Below are 17,392 nucleotides of genomic sequence, written 5' to 3' on the forward strand. Positions count from 1 at the left end.
GATACAAAGTGCTGTACAGTTTAAGAACACAACATAATAAAAATAATTTAAAAACAGTTTAAAAGCAAAAAAACATACAATTTAAAACTAGATCCCACTGGTGTTGAAAGCCAAGTAAAATAGATGGGTTTTAAGACGAGCTTTAAAAATGGGCAAAGAAGGGGCCTCTCTGACCTGCAAAGGTAAGTTATTCCATAATTTGGGGCCCATAACAGAGAAAGCCCTGTCCCCTCTGAGCTTCCTTTTTGTTCTCGGTTCCTCCAAGAGCAGCTGATTTGCTGACCTGAGAGACCGATGGGGTACGTAGGGATGAAGAAGCTCGGAGAGGTAAGCTGGGGCAAGATTATGCACTGATTTAAAAACAAACATAAGAATTTTAAAATGAATCCTAAAATATACAGGCAGCCAGTGAAGTGAGGCCAGGACAGGGGTCACATGCTCTCTCTTTCGAGTACCTGTCAAAAGTCGTGCAGCAGCATTTTGTACTAGCTGCAGACGTGAGAGCAGCGACTGACTGACACCCAGATAAAGTGCATTACAGTAGTCCAATCGAGTTGAAACAAAAGCTTGGATCAGTGTTTCAAAATGCTGCCTGGAAAGAAAAGATTTCACTGACGCCAATCGCCTTAAATGATAAAAGCTGGACTTAACCACGGCTCTAATTTGGCTGTCCAATTTAAAATCACTGTCCACCTTAAAACCAAGATCAGTAATAACAGGTTTAAAATATACCTGCAAAGGTCCCAGGTCAACAGAGGAGGACTCACAAGAGCCACTGGGTCCAAACACCATCACGTCTGTTTTGTTTTCATTAAAGTTTAAAAAGTTCAAGGCCAACCAAGCTTTAATATCTCCTAGACATGCCAGGAGATGTTTGATTGAATGTACATCCTGCTGCTGTATGGGCAAATAAATCTGACAATCATCAGCGTAACAATGAAAAGAAATCCCATGTTTCCTAAGGATAGAACCCAGAGGCAGTATATAAAGAGAGAAAAGCAGTGGGCCAAGAATTGAGCCCTGTGGGACACCATAAGACATTGAAGCAACAGATGATTTAGAGCCACTAATATTCACTGAAAAAGTTCTCTCCTCCAGGTAAGACCTGAACCATTTAAGAACAGTGCCATCAATACCAGCAATGTGGTGTAATCGCGATATTAAAATATTGTGGTCTACTGTATCAAAGGCAGCAGTTAGGTCAAGTAACATCAGAACAACATGGTGACCAGAATCACATGCAAGAAGAATGTCATTAAAAACTCTTATTAAAGCAGATTCTGTACTATGAAGAGTTTTAAAGCCTGACTGAAAAACCTCCAGAATGCCATTGTTATCTAAAAACTGTGTCAGCTGACAGTACACAATTTTCTCTAAAACCTTAGAAAGGAAAGGCAGCTTCGAAATAGGCCGATAATTAGCCAGAACAGTCGGATCAAGGCCAGGTTTTTTAAGCAGTGGCTGCACTACTGCATGTTTAAAACTAGCAGGGACCACACCTGAGGACAGACTGCTATTTATAATTGCAAGAACAGGCTGCCCTATGCTAGGTAAAATATCTTTAAAAAGTCGTGGAGGCACAGCATCCTGGGGGGAACCTGATGGCTTAATGTGGCGAACCACATCCTCTAACAGTGAGACCGTCACAGGCTCAAACTGATTGAAAGTAGCCGAGCAAGGGACTGAAATTGAAGGGTCAGAGTCAGGAGCTGTGATAAGAGCCCTGGTACTACCAACCTTTTCAATAAAGAAACGCATAAAATCATCACACACATCAGGAGAAGCTTCCAAACAGGCCTTCTGAGAAATATTAAGCACAAAGTCAATGGTGTTAAATAAAACACGTGGGTTATGACTGTTTGAAGCAATGATATTTGCCAAATATTCCCTTTTTGCCTCTTTAACCGTGCTCTGGTAGAGACGCCAACTGTCTTTTAAAATCTGAAGAGTAACCTGCAGTTTATCCTTTTTCCACCTGCGTTCAACACGACGACATTCCTTCCTTGCAGCACGAGTTCTGTCATTAAACCAAGGCTCAGGTTTAATCCTGGGGTGCCTGGTTTTTAATGGAGCAACCGAGTCCAGGATGGTTTGACAGGAAGAATAGAACCAGGACCAGAGCTCTTCTGTATCAAAGTGGAGGAAGTCAGATGATTCACAGAGTTGAAGAAAAGCAGTAGAGAAATGAGTGGCAGTGGAGGGGTTAATAATCCGACAGCGTCGAGCAGCAGCGCGAGTTTTAACTGCGTTAGGTGTCAAAGTAATAGTGAATAAAACAGGCAGGTGATCCGAAAACACAGCGTCACAGATTTCCAGGTTTGTCGCAGGCAGACCGCAGGAAATTACCAGGTCCAGTGTGTGTCCATGTTCATGTGTAGGGCCTGATACGGCCTGTACCAGGTTAAAAGAGTCCAAAAGGCTTAAAAAATCCTTTACCAGAGGCTTATTTGGACAGCAAACGTGTATATTGAAGTCTCCAACAATAAGAACATGTTCATAGTTAGTTAAAATCCCAGATAAAAAATCAGAAAAGTCACTTATAAAATCCTTATTATATTTGGGGGGCCGGTAGATGACAGCACAGAAAACTGGGTTTACGTGTCTCATCTCAAAAGCCGTAAACTCAAAGCTGGGGAAAGACGTCTGTAGAAAACACTGCTTACATCTGTAATCCTGTTTGTAAACAATCGCTGTGCCTCCCCCTCTTCCCGAAGCCCGTGGTGAATTAAAATAAAAACAATCCGCTGGTAAAAGCTCAGATAGAGCACTGGACTCACCAACACTCAGCCACGTCTCCGTCACACACAGAAAATCCAGATTTTGGTGACTAAAAAAGTCCCGAAGAATAAAAGTTTTATTCACAAGCGACCTGGCGTTTACCAGGCCAATCCTAACAGGAACTTGATCCTGGGCTTCGACAGGTCGGGAAACCCGGCACAGCGGTCTCAGGTTTTGGAGACACCGTCCGCGTATTAAGGGTGTGCAAAATAATCGTCAAATCGATGAATCGTGATTCTAATTTTTGTGATCTACTGAATCGATTCTTGAAGGCAAGAATCGATTATAAAAAAAAAAAAAATGAACAAATAAAATACATTAATGGTTGGCGCACATCAATCAAACCAAGTGGAATACAACTTCCAGTCCAGCAGATGTCGCTGCGGATGTGTTGACGCCTGCTGCTTTGTGTCATAAGCATGTCCGGACTGATTATCCTCATTTTGTTATTTTAAGTTTGATGAATCCTAAGATCTTTTTGTTGGTGTGTCCATGCCAGTAATAGTAATATTTCTGTCCAGTATTTGTTTTCATTGCAACACCTCCTAAAGTAATTTCAATAAATACAGCTATGTATGAATTCAGTTGCTTTCAGTTATGTATCAATTGAAGACACTATCCAGATCACACCCAGCCAGTCAGCCACTGGTAAGGGCTGTATCTTTTTCTTACAGTGTTCAGTGAAAATATCACAATGCATCGCAATATTTCAAGTATCGTGATGCATCGTGATAGAATCGCATCGTGGCATGTGAATCGTGATTCGAATCGAATCGTGACTTCTTTGCCAATACCCACCCCTACCGCGTATGTTGAGCCGGGAAAGGCAGGGGCGGCGGTGTAGAGGGATTTCAACGCCGACCACTGGCACCAAGCAGGCATCAATGGGATCCAAGAAACGCCGAGTCACCCAGGGGCCCAGAAATTATCCTTGCGATGATCGAGTAAAAGCACAACAGTGCGTCATGTAAAACTTCAGCTTCACCAGCCGGGGGCTTCGTCTACCGCGACGACGACGACGTCTCCTCCGAGAAAGCAGCACAGGAACCCGGAACAAGTGGCTCGGAATCTCCGCCAGAAGCGGGGGCAAAGATTGTCGGCCCGCAACATCGAATAACTCCTTATCCTGGACTAAAGGTTGTAGATCTATTAGTGTGTTGCGATCATACACCAGCAGAGACTCAGTTCTGTAGATGACACAGGTCAAAAATTGTATAAACAACAGAAAACGTAAGAATGACAGACGAGCAGCCATACACACTGGCGCGATCTTTCACATCTTTCACACATTAAAGTTTTGAATCAATGAGTCGATGGAATCAGCTGGTTTTCCTTCAATAAAAAAGCTTTGAACCAATGTGAATGTACGATTTTAAGCAGTATTAATATTAGAAGTGCCAACTACATTTATGTGTCAGCAGAATTACAAATCTGACTATGATTGGCTATTTAATTTAATTTTACACGAAAAATTTTAGTTTTATGACAGCCTATATTATCTTTAAAAGTATTCTGATAACTGCTGCTTTAATAGCACTGGGGAAAAATCTTTAGGACTGAGGACGATTGTATTATACCAGATGGTAAAGAGTTGATCATGGTCTTAAAAAAGCGAGCTCGAATAGTATATGAAAAGCTGCTTGACAATTTTACTGCTTTATTTAGAGTGAAACAAAATCAAACAAAGTAAAGGGCATTTTACTGGACAAAGGGACAGTATGGTGTGATGTTAATTCAGCAATGTCAGGGTAATCATTAAATAACTAATGCTGTGATAAAGATTCAAGAATGATATAAAAAAAAAAAAAGCCCTGTGCTTATCTGGCAATGAGTCCAGGGTGCACCCTGCCTCTTGCCTATTGACAGCTGGAGATAGGCACCAGCAACCCTCCAACCCCGCTTGATTTAAGCGTGACAGAAAATGGATGGATGGATGGATGGATGGATGGATGGATGGATGGATGGATGGATGGATGGATGGATGGATGGATGGATGGATGGATGGATGGATGGATGGATGGATATAAAAAAATTGTACTTAGATGAAAGGTTTAATTTAGAGATTTTGAAATATCAATAATTACGTTTTCCCACTGTGAGAATATAAATACCATTTAATTAATCTAGCTGAAGTGTGGTGCGTAAGATTATAGTTTTATCTGTGATCAATATGTTGAATCAAACACAGCAAAATAATTAAATGACAGGTTTAGAATACATTAATTAGAATAAAATCTAAATAAAGCAGATTTTCAGTCTGCTTTCCCTGGATATTGGTATTTATTGTGGCTCCTGATTTACTGGATCTCTTTGGTGGGAGGTAGAATATATATCAATGGGCAGATGTGAGTAGTAACTATTTACATTTACACAGTTGAAAAAAAAGTACTTTTAAAAGTAGATTTACAGCACTATACATTTTACTATGACTTTTACTATGATTTTACTTTTACTATTACTATTTTACTATGATTAAGTATCACTATTCTTATTCTTATTCTCTGGTCTTTATCATTTGGAGGTTGAGTGAAAAAAGTTTTAAAACTCAAAAATGTATTTTTAAGAGTAGCCTAATTATTACACCTATTCTTTTTATCTTGCAATTTCTGTATTTTATGTTTTTTTTTTTATCCTATTCTTTGAAACACAAGAATTTGCACACTTAATATTTTGTTTAATTTTATCATTTTGTAAAATATTGTACTTGTATACAAATTGTGGGTACTTTACCCACCTCTGTTAGTGGGGAGTTCACATTTCCTTGAAGCAAAGTCTTTATGGAAAATGTGTTAGCAAAAAAACAAAAACAAAAATGATGCTCTGGAAACCCCCATAATACACGCAATCAGTCCTATTGCTCACACACACAGGGGTGCATAAACCGTACCTTGAGCGTGCAGATACCTACACACACCAACGAGCTCCTGCTTGCACACGCCAAAGCTTACACAAACATAAATTTTATTTATTTAGGCTTATAAAACCTCACAATGTTCAACAAAAGCTATGCAAGATTGAAATATAAAAAAACAACAAACTTTTCATCATGCAATATCTAAACAGCCAGTAAACAAATAAGCCAAACTGAAAAACCACCTTCCGACACACACCACCAATTGTAGTCTGTTTTCACCACAAAAAATATGTCGCATGTGTTGGACCACAGAGTCAGAAAAACAAGAGAGTGGGTGGGTGGGTTTCATTACCATTTTAGACATACTAGATTGGGCTGAGTTAATCTAATGTACTCTTGTACAACAGACTGAAAATAGCCCCAAAATCCTGATCTTGAAGTACAGTTACCTTTTAAACAGACAATAAATACAGTGCTGGAAAAAAAGTGTTTCCCACCTCAGCTAATGCTTCTGCTTTTACTATTTTTTCACACTTCAATGGTTCATATCATTAAACAAATACAGTTATTAAGTTACCTATTCCCAATGAAACATTTAATTGCTGTTATGGCACTCCTATGCATCACTTTCAAGCGTTTGTGGTGCTTAGGAGGTAGGAGATTTTCCTGACACCAGTGGGTTGCCAGTTGAAACCCCCCTCTCTCTCTGTCACTTTCGTTTGGTAAGACACTTCATCCTCCATGAAGGCAGGTGGTGGTCAGAGGGCTCGGTGGTACTGATTGTATGGTAGCCTTGCTTCTGTCATTGTAGCTATAGGTGGTTTACCACCATTATTGTGTGAATGTGTGATGAATGTGTGAATCTGGTGTGAAGTGCATATGCTGTAAGCACAGACCAATTAAACAAACTTTGGTTTTAAAAGGTTGCTTCATTTCTGACAAAGTAGAGGATTGGCAGAATGAAAACCCCGTTTATGGTCTACACCAGCATCTGTTAATCTCTGACAGTATTTTCTGGTAGAGAGCATAATTCCTGTTTTTATGACATTTACAACAAATGGTCTCAGTCTGAGGTCGCAGAATAGCCAAGAACATTCCAGAATACAACCACCATGTGACTGATGGTATAATATTCTCTTCTTAAACTCTGTTTCACAAAAAATAAAGAAGTTTGCAGTTTATTTGGTATATCAGAAACAGCCCTTTGTGTTTGCTTAGTTTATCAGGGGAAAGTGTCTATAGGCTCCATCCTGGAGGCTAGTTTTAGCCAATCTCTTATAAATTGCTTGCATCAGAAATACTGTCCCCAACTGAAGCAAGTGAGGTCTGTGGCGTCTTAGATGTTGTTGTTTTTTTAAGTAATGTTGTTAGGCTGACTGTTTACAGCTGTCTCAAATTAATGTTAAGCTGACTTCTAAATATTTAAGAATACATTTTATAATCCTTCAAAGACTTGAGCATTAAGTTTGTCTCTCATTTGTTTGTTAATTACTCTTAATATGACATGTTGGTTTTTGACATCTTCTAGCTTACTTCTTGTTTCCAAACAATCAAGCCCTGGGGTCCGTTTCACGAAGCACGTTTACTGAAGTTTTCTAAACCCGAAATATGGGAAACTGAGTTTTCCGTTTCACAAAGAGAGTTTACTAAACCTCTGCTTGTGTGGAATGTATCAATATATTTATGTGTAATCTGAAAATAATTTCAGTAGTTTTTCATGTACTATAAAAATTAATAAATAAAAACAAATGATCCAAATGTCAGTCATATTATAGACAGCAAAAACAATTAAATCTCATATCCTGCCCACTGCGTTGTAGATCCTTCTCCCTATGAATTCTCTGTGAATTAATGCCGATCAGTCTTTAATAAGATCCTCATAAAACGAACATGCAATGTTTGTTTCTAAAAACTAATGTGTCTAACAGATCTATTGATGATTTGACTTTTACGAGCAAAAGTAAGACAAAAATCTGATTAAATCAGGAAATAAAACAGCGTGACTGGCTGTAAGAAAAGCGAGGACAGCGAACACTGCTACAGAACAGGTTCTCTGGGGAGAATGTTGCTACAGTGACTGAAAAAGAGGCTGAGGAAACTCTCTTTGTGAAACTGAAAAGTCAGAGTTTCCCCGTTCTCAGTTTAAGTTAGAGTTTTCGGTAAACCTGCTTTGTGAAACGAACCCCAGGTCTGGTTTGTAGAAGCTAAAGTCAGTCCAACACAAACTGTTGTAATTACAGTTAATATTCGATAAGTGAACTCCATTGGTGTGGATAACTGTTTTTATTTATTTTTTCTTAAATTAACTAAACAGTCAAATATTTATTTAGTTTGGTTGTCTTCATTTTGTATTGAATTTTGTCTAATAATCTGAAACATTTGTGCAACAAAAACATTTTTTATTTTATTTTAAACTGCTCTGCATGTCTAAAGGAATGTAATAGGCAAGGAAAAAATGTTGACAGGTAAAGATGGATTAAATCTCTCTTCTAATAAGACAACTTGAAAAGTTTTTCTTGTATTATCATCCTTCTTTCTGAGCATAAAACTGAGTTGTAGCAGCCCTGGGCAGCTCTGAATGCTGTGTGGATGAGAGTCAGTGTTGGTCCTGGCCAGCACCAAGCCAAAAAGCTGTAACAACAAGAAGAAGCACTAACTCAAATCTGCAAGGTTTATTTGATTCGAGTTCCACACTGTCAGGTTTTGGCATAGAAGCTGTGGCTTCACAGCAGAGCAGGGAAGAAAATTAAATAAGGTTTCCTTCAGGCACCTTTATATGTTGGCCCTCAGATTCCTTTTTGAAGATAAAGGCTTCCCATGGCTTAAAAAAAGAGTTGGTTTTTAAGGTGAGTTATTCAGTGACAACACTTCGCAGTTTATTAATAAGCATTCATTCTCTTGATTTTCTTTTTGCCACAACAGCATTAGATTTATACCACAAACAGAGAGTATACATAAAAATGTTGTGAGCAATCCTTGCAGTGTTTTTGGAATTGACATTCTCTGTACCTTATTAGTTATGCTTTGTATTGATCTCCTTGGCTAATTATATTTAGATAGAGTAGATAATCAGCTCGATTAAAGCCAAATGTCAGAAGGTTCTATTCATTGGAAGCCAATGGGTTTTCTATCATGGGTGTCAGATTTAGGTGTACTGTTTTTGGTTAGTTTTGTGTAAGAACACACCATTCTGAATGAAAATGGGAGTTGACTTTTTCTTAAACAAGACCTTTTACCTGCATACAAAGATTGGTTGTCACTCACTGACAGGAGGCGATGTGTTTAAGTTAAATGCATTTTGACTTATTGCTTCAAAGCTGTTAAGTTCAATTAAATTTTTTTAAATACAGAATCTTGGTGATACTGCTTCCATGCCCATGTCCCTTTTTTGTCCTAAGAACTACTAAGCAAGGAGGCAGCTGTTAACATGAGCGCAAAATAGTATAGAAAGTCATTAAGAGTTAGCAAAAACATTCTATCTATATTTATCGATAGAAAACTATGTTAAAGGAAAATAATGAAGCACCTCCACATTTGTAAGGTAAGAGTTTCACTTCAAGCTTACTAGGCAATTAAGCAAATCACATATCCAATGGTGATTCTAATTCTAGTGGCGCACATGGTGAGACCTTTTAGTAAAAGAGAGCTTAAAGGGATAGTTCGGTATTTTTGACATGAATCTGTATGGCATCCCCATCACCAGTGGCATGCAATCACACTGACTTACCCCTGGCAGCGTCCTGTGAGCAGAGTTATCGTCCAGTTTTGGTCAAGCCGAAAGTAGTCCGACAGGTTTTTAGGAACAGCGAAATAAAACTTTTCTCTTCCCAAAACATTATGTGTTCAAAAGAGTGATATTTTTGCATCCCAAAAACATTGTAGTGGAAAAAGTCACACGTCGTTATCAATTGGTCCTATTTTCTCTCTGTTCGTATCAGTGCGCGCAGTCATTCAGACAGCGAGCCCAACAACAGCCATGTCTCCCTCCGCCTAGCTGGGACCAATTGATAACGTGCGACTTTTTCCACTACAATGTTTTTGGGATGCAAAAATATCACTCTTTTGAACACATAATGTTTTGGGAAGAGAAAAGTTTTATTTCGCTGTTCCTAAAAACCTGTCGGACTACTTTCGGCTTGACCAAAACTGGACGATAACTCTGCTCACAGGACGCTGCCAGGGGTAAGTCAGTGTGATTGCATGCCACTGGTGATGGGGATGCCATACAGATTCATGTCAAAAATACCGAACTATCCCTTTAAGATTTGAACTTCAAAATAACAATTAAAATGTATCACTAGTCATAATAAACTCAGATTCTCAAGACTTGTACACCTTGAATAAGAGCGTATCTTTATGCTTTGTGAAAACAGTGCATGTCCTAATCAAATCTGGTCTAAAAAGAAACAATTTTACATTGTATTGTTCTGTGTATCATGGGTTTTACAATGTGCTTTGAAATACCTAATGGTTCCTTTTTCACATTTTGTTGAGGATAAACCACGTTTTCTAAGTTGTTCTGCATATTTAATATAGAGGACTGGACGCCTCTTTGTTAAAGTCTTTCAAACGCTGTGCAAAGATCCATACAATGCCACCGAGATCTGTGTTTCCTGTGTCATTAGTTCTAACAGATTTCGACCTTTCTACAGCAGGTTTTCAAGGATCTGCTGACTTAAGTAGTAGAAAAAAGGCCTGGCAGACAGGCATGCAGTTAAGCTCAGCCAATTCTAAGTGGATTCACCTGTGCAGAAAAGACAGGTGTGCATACGTTAGCGGCCAGAAGTCGCCTCGCAAATCCACTCCGTGGTGATAGGGGCACTATAGTCTCTGCAGGCCCCAGAGGAGATAAACATGTGTGCACCATGCGTGTATTGTGGCTCTTGCTAACGCACACCCACATGGATAACACATTCCACTCAGCTAAACAGCCATAAAGGCTGAGGGTTCGTGATCACTGAAGTAAATGTGCAGCCTGGGATGCTCATAGGCACACCACCAGCTTTAACTACTCAAACACGCACACCTACATCTCAATCAGACCCTACCAAAGAGGCACTGAGGTGCATCGTGGAAATTCAAACCCCGCATAGATAGCAGCTCTGTTTACTGAGAGGCAAGGTAGCTCATCCTGAAAGGTGTAATTTCTCACAGAGAGAGAAGACCTGGAGGATGCAGAAACCATGTAGAGTGGGTTCAAAGTTCAGCAGATAAATAAGGAACTGGCTTCTAATGTTGCCAATCCCAATAGGTTTAAATCTGCAACTCTAAATGTTGAAGAGATCCAGTTCAGAATGTCTGAATATATATCATGTGCAGCAGACAGTATTAATGTTTCCTCCTCTCTATGGGTTCCTTCCAATATTTGTAGATATTTCCTTTGGCAGATAGGCTTTCCTCTCACTTTTGCAGTGTTGCTCATTAGTGTCAGTGTGAGGGTGTGTGTCTACATTTGCTCCGTGGTAGGTTTGCTTTCCTGTCCAGGTTGTTTCACTGCTCTGAGCCCAGGGCGTTTCTGAGAATGGCTCCCGGTGTCCTGGAGGCATCCATGGAAAACACAGACCTGGATGAAAGTGTTCATATAATACATCCTCACAGATGGTTTATAAAAGGATTGCAGGGAAATATTAGCTTTTAATAGTCCTCGCAAGAACCGATGAGGACATGTATCACAGCTGCTGGGTTTGCCATTATGGCAGTGTGTGAGCGAGCATACCCACTTGGCAGTTAAGATTCATTAAAAAAGGGCGTAAGGAGGGCATCAAGTGGCTTTGTGACTGTAATGAGGAACAGAACTGACAACCGCGAGAACTGCTTCATACACACAAACAATATAAACACCAAATCCAGCACATATGCGCACGTCCAAATACGGTTTATCTTTGGTGTTTTTTGCTTCCTGCTTTCAAACAGCCTTTCCTTCCGTACTAAGTATGATGACCCCAGGAACACACGCAAACAAAAACTCAACTGCTCAAAAACATCAGGGCATGTGTGAAGCTTTAGGGTCACACGCTAGAGAGAACAACGAGCTGTGCAAACCACAAAGTGGATTTCTTTTCTCGGTTTATTTAAAGCAAAACATGAGTAGTTGCACCATAGATTCTGTGAGCCATGCATAATAGTGATTAAGCGACCAAATGTGGTCACAGAGAAGAGGGGGGCTATGGATAGGTGCAGGAAGGATGGGGAACTTGGGTGACAAGGCGTTCAGTCACCCCCTTTACTTCCTGGGCCAACAACCCTCACCACTTCCAGGCGAGCATCCTAAAGAGGATGTTGTGTGTTCCAAACTGCTCTGCACTTTCTCAACCACAGCTATATCACTTCAAAAGCTTAGTCACTGAATTGTTTATATATGGGCTGTGCAGCACTGATTGTACTGCAAAACCATTTGTTCGCTGGAACAGCGCTCACAGCACCTTCTTTGACTGTTGCTTATTTGCTTTCTCTGCTCAAGGGTGTCATCTAGTGGGTTTGAGTGCAAAGGTTTAACATAAAAGATGCTCACTGATTCAAACAACTGAAGATTTAAACAAGAGGTCATTCAGGTTGTTCTTGTCCCTGGCTTGGTTTTCACACCGCTGCATTAGAGGAGGCCTGTGGTGATCTGTAGCTCCACATTCATACTTCCTCTTTTCCTACCTTTTTGCCTCAACTTTGGGATGTCTTCTCTTATCTTACTGTGATCATCAGCAACAGAGGCTGACCAGGGTTTTGTGTGCTAAGTGTGGAGGAGGCAAAGCATGAAGGGGTAGATGACTAACAGGTGTCTGAGCTCCTACGGCTGCAGGCAGGTGCACATCAACTGTTTAACATGTGCTCATATGTATTTCCAGGGCTCAGACATCCCTGCCTCCCAGCTGTGCTCTCTAAAGGCTTTCTTCTCACCCTCACTCACTTATCACCACCTCTTCCTAATGCACACAAGTCAGCACAACAATACTAAACCTAACTTGTTGGATAACAACTTAGACAAAGATATGTGTCATCAAACTGTCGCTATCAAAGTCTACCAAGCAGCATTCCATCCATCCATTATCTGACACGCTTGCCCAATTGGGGCTGCGAGAGGCGGGGTACACCCTGGACAGGCCGCCAGTCCATCACAGACAGCATTCCATAATATGTCAAATTAAACTTTAAACCTTATTAAGGAACCTGGATCTCATTGACTATTTAGGCTTAAAGACATTTTAGTTACATGTGGCCAAAAACAACGGATGACCTCAGACACCATGATCATATAAGGATTTTATGTAAAGAAAAAAAAAAAATGAAAATCCTTTTACTGTCCCACAATGGGAATATTCGCTCTCTGCATTTGACCCATCCCCTTGTGGAGCAGTGGGCTGCCATTGTGTGGCACCCGGGGAGCAGTGTGGGGTTAAGGGTTTTGCTCAGAGAGCTGTGAGGATCGAACCGGGTACTTGCACTCTTCTCAGATAACAAGCGCCCTGCTCTAACCACTAGGTCAACACTCCCTTTAAAGTGTCAAATTAAAGGTGATCTAATATTAAAATTATATACATTAGGCTAATTTTCTCTGCATTTGAACGGGGATGTGTAAAGTTTACATATCAAGCTGATTCAGCACAATAAGGATCATTTTCAGAATGCAAGGAGCCTTACCAGAAGTCATTGTTCCATAAGAGTGACCGTCTACTCCTATATGGAGTTTCCCTTTTAAAAAAATGAGACAAAGTAAAAAGGTGAAGAGGTGAAAGAGAAACCTGGGAATATAGTACTGCTTAGAAAAGGAGAATGAAATACAGTTCCAGGAAGAAGTTTACACAATAATCACTGGTAGGACTGCCATATTTATTTTTGAACTTTGAATGATCCACAATTTTTTCCCCGTAGTGGCCTAAAAAAGTGATAAAATTTCACAACTCCAACGATGGTTGAAAACAACGCATAAATTTGGATTTATTGTAAATTTTTCCTAAACCGCTCGTTTCATTGAAATATTTATTTTCCCTGATGGAATGTTTATAAAACTAACTCTTTGATGTTTTGAAATAACAAATGGATGCACAGATTAAAATTTATTGTGTTTTCCTTAAATTCAGCAGGGTTTAATTCATATACTCTGGCTTAAAGTACAAATACAGGCTGAATAATTACCCAAAGACCCATAGCAGGTTCCAGAGAAATCAGTGGATCTAAGTGGGCATAAACAAAGCATGAGCATTAGTTAGTCTTGGTTGATATTTTGACCTCTTCTGTAAGTAATGTTAGAGCTAATTTAAAGTGGTTGGTTTCAGTCCATAAATTATTACCAGCATTAAGAAACTCAATATTTCTTCCATTCCAAACCAGTTTTGACATTTCCAAGTTTCAGCCATTTAGCTGTTGATGTGATGCTGAGGTGAAGCTATAAAGAATTCTAAGGTAACATCTGAAACTTAATACTATTGACTAAGGCTGAAAGAATTAATCGGATGAATTGTGATTAATCAATTATTGAAATAATCATCAACTATTTTAGTAATTAATACGTTGTAAACTGGAGTTTAGAGACCTTAAAACATTCCTTTAGCTCACAGAAATAACCCACCTTGAGCTGCAATTATACCAAAGTTGTAAAAAGATTATCAACAGATTAATCGATTTGCAAATTAATCGTTAGTTGCAGCCCTTCTATTGACCCACTTGGGGTAATGCATTTGTGTGATAAAAGGCCCTAAAGCATGATGCTTCTATCACCATGTTAAGAAGTTGGAACCTGAATCAGAACTCCTCACATCAAGTAATTCAACAGTCCTCTAATTCCTGTGATTGAACAGCTCAAATGTTGTATTGTCAAACTATAAAAGCAGTTTTTTCTTTTTTTTTTTTTTTTTGGTGGGTACACTTCAAGGCCATGTTGATGTAAGACTTGGTAACCGATTTGAAAAAGATGGTTGAAACATTGAAAAGATGGGAAAACATAAAAAAAGTTTTGAAATGAATAAATCGGGATTCTAGTCTAAATCACTCCCAAATCAATTTTTTTTTGCATTTAAACTGTATAAACTTGGTCTATAAACTGCTACTTTGATGTTATTGTGCATTCCTTTTTACATTTAGATGTACGATTTTTATAGTCCTGCAGTGTTTTTTTTTTAAAACCACCCCAATGCTTGATTATGTGCCTTTACACACATCACTGATACAGGCATTTTTCATCATAGCCAAGTGTTTGTGAAAAACACTCATTCGAATGCTCCATACAGGTCATCATGTCCTACACCAGACCAGGTTGAACTTTGTTGAGTCAACTCCTAAAGCCACATGGCTTAAAGTGATAAAACTCTAGCATTGGGCTCCACAGAACCTCAACCTCCCGTAGTCTCAACCTTGAAGACATGTAAAAGTGAGTATTGTTGTTATTCTTTTTGATAAAAAGCAGATGCTGAGTTGGGCCTCCCCCAAAGTTCTCACAGGCTAATGGGTTCTCAAACGGGGTCCCTTCCCAGCTAGACTGAGAGACCCGGTGCCTCAGCATCCAGACAACTATGAAAACATTTGAGCAAAGCTACCACCAACTAATATTCCTTATTATCTTGAAAGGAAGTAAATATAAAACTATCCTTAAAATAAATCTATATGATCTAATTTGTCATCTTCAGGGGATTTTTGTAGGTATTTAAAAGGACCATGGAGATAAAAAAAATTGATAAATAAAAAACAGAAGAAAAAAAAACCAAGAAGTTTTACCGGTATTCTATATATATTTACTGACATTTTCTGCTGACCTATTGTGATTATTATAAATATTAATGATTGGATGTAAATACTGGATCATAACCCTACACAAATAGAAACAGGACTAAATAGAGGCCATTTTTGCAATAATCAAGCATACTAATGGTTAAGGTTGAAAAAGGGGCGGATTTACCATTAGTTGCCTGAAGCCTCAAGTTCCTGGGGGCCCCAAAAAAATCTTTTTACATGTCTGGTTAATACAGCTATTATTTATATGTGCACATTATGTTTTTGATTAAAAAATCCTTTCGTTTTGCCATCAAAATGCTTATAATATTAAGTGTGTCCCCTTCAGTGTCCACCACATTGGATCAGTCCAAATAAACAGCAGCGAATCATTTGCGAACAAATGGGGGAGAGAGCAGTGTTGCCAACTTAGTGCTTTTGTTGTTATATTTAATGACTTTTCAGACCCCTCTAGTACTTTTTTTTCAAAAAAGCGCTTAGCGCCAAATCTAGTGACTTTTTTCTGTTATTGGAGGCTTTGGCGACGACATATAAAAGCACCGTACTCTGCTCTCAAGAGCAAGCATTTGTAACCTTACCTCCTGCTCTCCTCTTTCTTGTGTGCTGTCATGATTCATGCAGCTATAAATTCATTTAAATGAAAAATTGAGAACAGAGAAGCAGATCATGGCTTGTCTATAGTGAAAAGAAGGACTGGGTTACTTACTTTTGCTTTTGCCTTTTTGGAAATAGAAGAGGGAGCAATCAGCTAAGTTATAATGGGCTTAGTGATTGGAAATAAATCTTTCATTCCTTGTGAGACAGCATGAAAAGTCAGCTGTGCACATTGCCAATATGAAAAGAAAAAAGGACAAAAGCAAACAGAGATGAAAACAGCAACAAAAAGGGATGAGAGGAACAAAAGGTACAACAAATAATGTATGTCTATTTTATAAAAATTTCTGTATCTGTATAATGGGTCTGTTTTATGTGTTGTCTTCACATTTCAAAGGGCCCCATGCCTGTCTTTGCCTAGGGCCCCAAATTTCCTAAATCCGCCCCAGGCTTGAACTAATATCAACCATATTGGCTTCAAATGTCTTTATTATCACTGTAAGACATCAGGAAACTGCTCTAAATCTGCTTGTGTCCAAAATAAAACCAGATCTCACATGAGTATAAACACATTTGCAAACAGAGTTTCCTCAACGTCTGGACAGCATTACGCAGTATGTGTGTAGAGGACCCCCACCCTCCACACACATCCCCTTGTCCTAATTATCATCTGCACCATTGGAGAGTGAGCGCTCTTGATGACTTATTATATCAGTAATGGGTGTCAGCACAAATACAGAAACAGAGATACGTTCTTTAAGATGAAGTGGGCAATGACGCAACCGATAAGGCCAAGGAGGCCTGATTATGTAACATTGGATTTAACAAGACAACAACAAAGCGCCGGTGTGGGAACTATAAAACGGTTTGTGCTACAAATAATGGTGAGTTGGGTATGGTGATGGTGCTTTGAACTTTCCTTATGAGGACAAGTGAAAAAGGAAGCGTAGTTGAAAGACACAGAGCCCACTGATAAACACAGTGATGGTGTTAATGCTGTTCTCTTCTGCAGTTATAACACGCTGAACAGCTTTTAAAATAATAACAGGTGCAAACTAACCGTAGGGGAGTCCAGAAGAATGGATGATCCTTAATTTGGTGTCATGGCTGCATAGAGGGGTGACTTTCTCATAAATTACTGCCTTATTGAAATAATTAAAACAAGCCCTTAAGACTGAGATTTGGAAAATGCCAACATTTAAGAACTAAGTCCGTTTAATGACTTGTAGAGGTTAAAATCTCAGAGGCATAAAACAATGTAACAGCAAACTTAATGTGATCTCTTTTTTCTGTTTGTTTTCACAGAGCCTGAATATACTGGACATGCAGCATCATTTTTATAGGTTTTTATCTCTCTACGTTTCCTCTGGCATCATTTTAAACGCCTCATATGAAGCATCTACACCTAAGAACGCTGGAAAAAGATCAGATTTCTACGTTTCAGAACAG

This window comes from Cyprinodon tularosa, unplaced genomic scaffold, assembly GCF_016077235.1.
Source record: "Cyprinodon tularosa strain WSP-4 unplaced genomic scaffold, ASM1607723v1 ctg98, whole genome shotgun sequence".
Classification (NCBI taxonomy): Eukaryota; Metazoa; Chordata; class Actinopteri; order Cyprinodontiformes; family Cyprinodontidae; genus Cyprinodon; species Cyprinodon tularosa.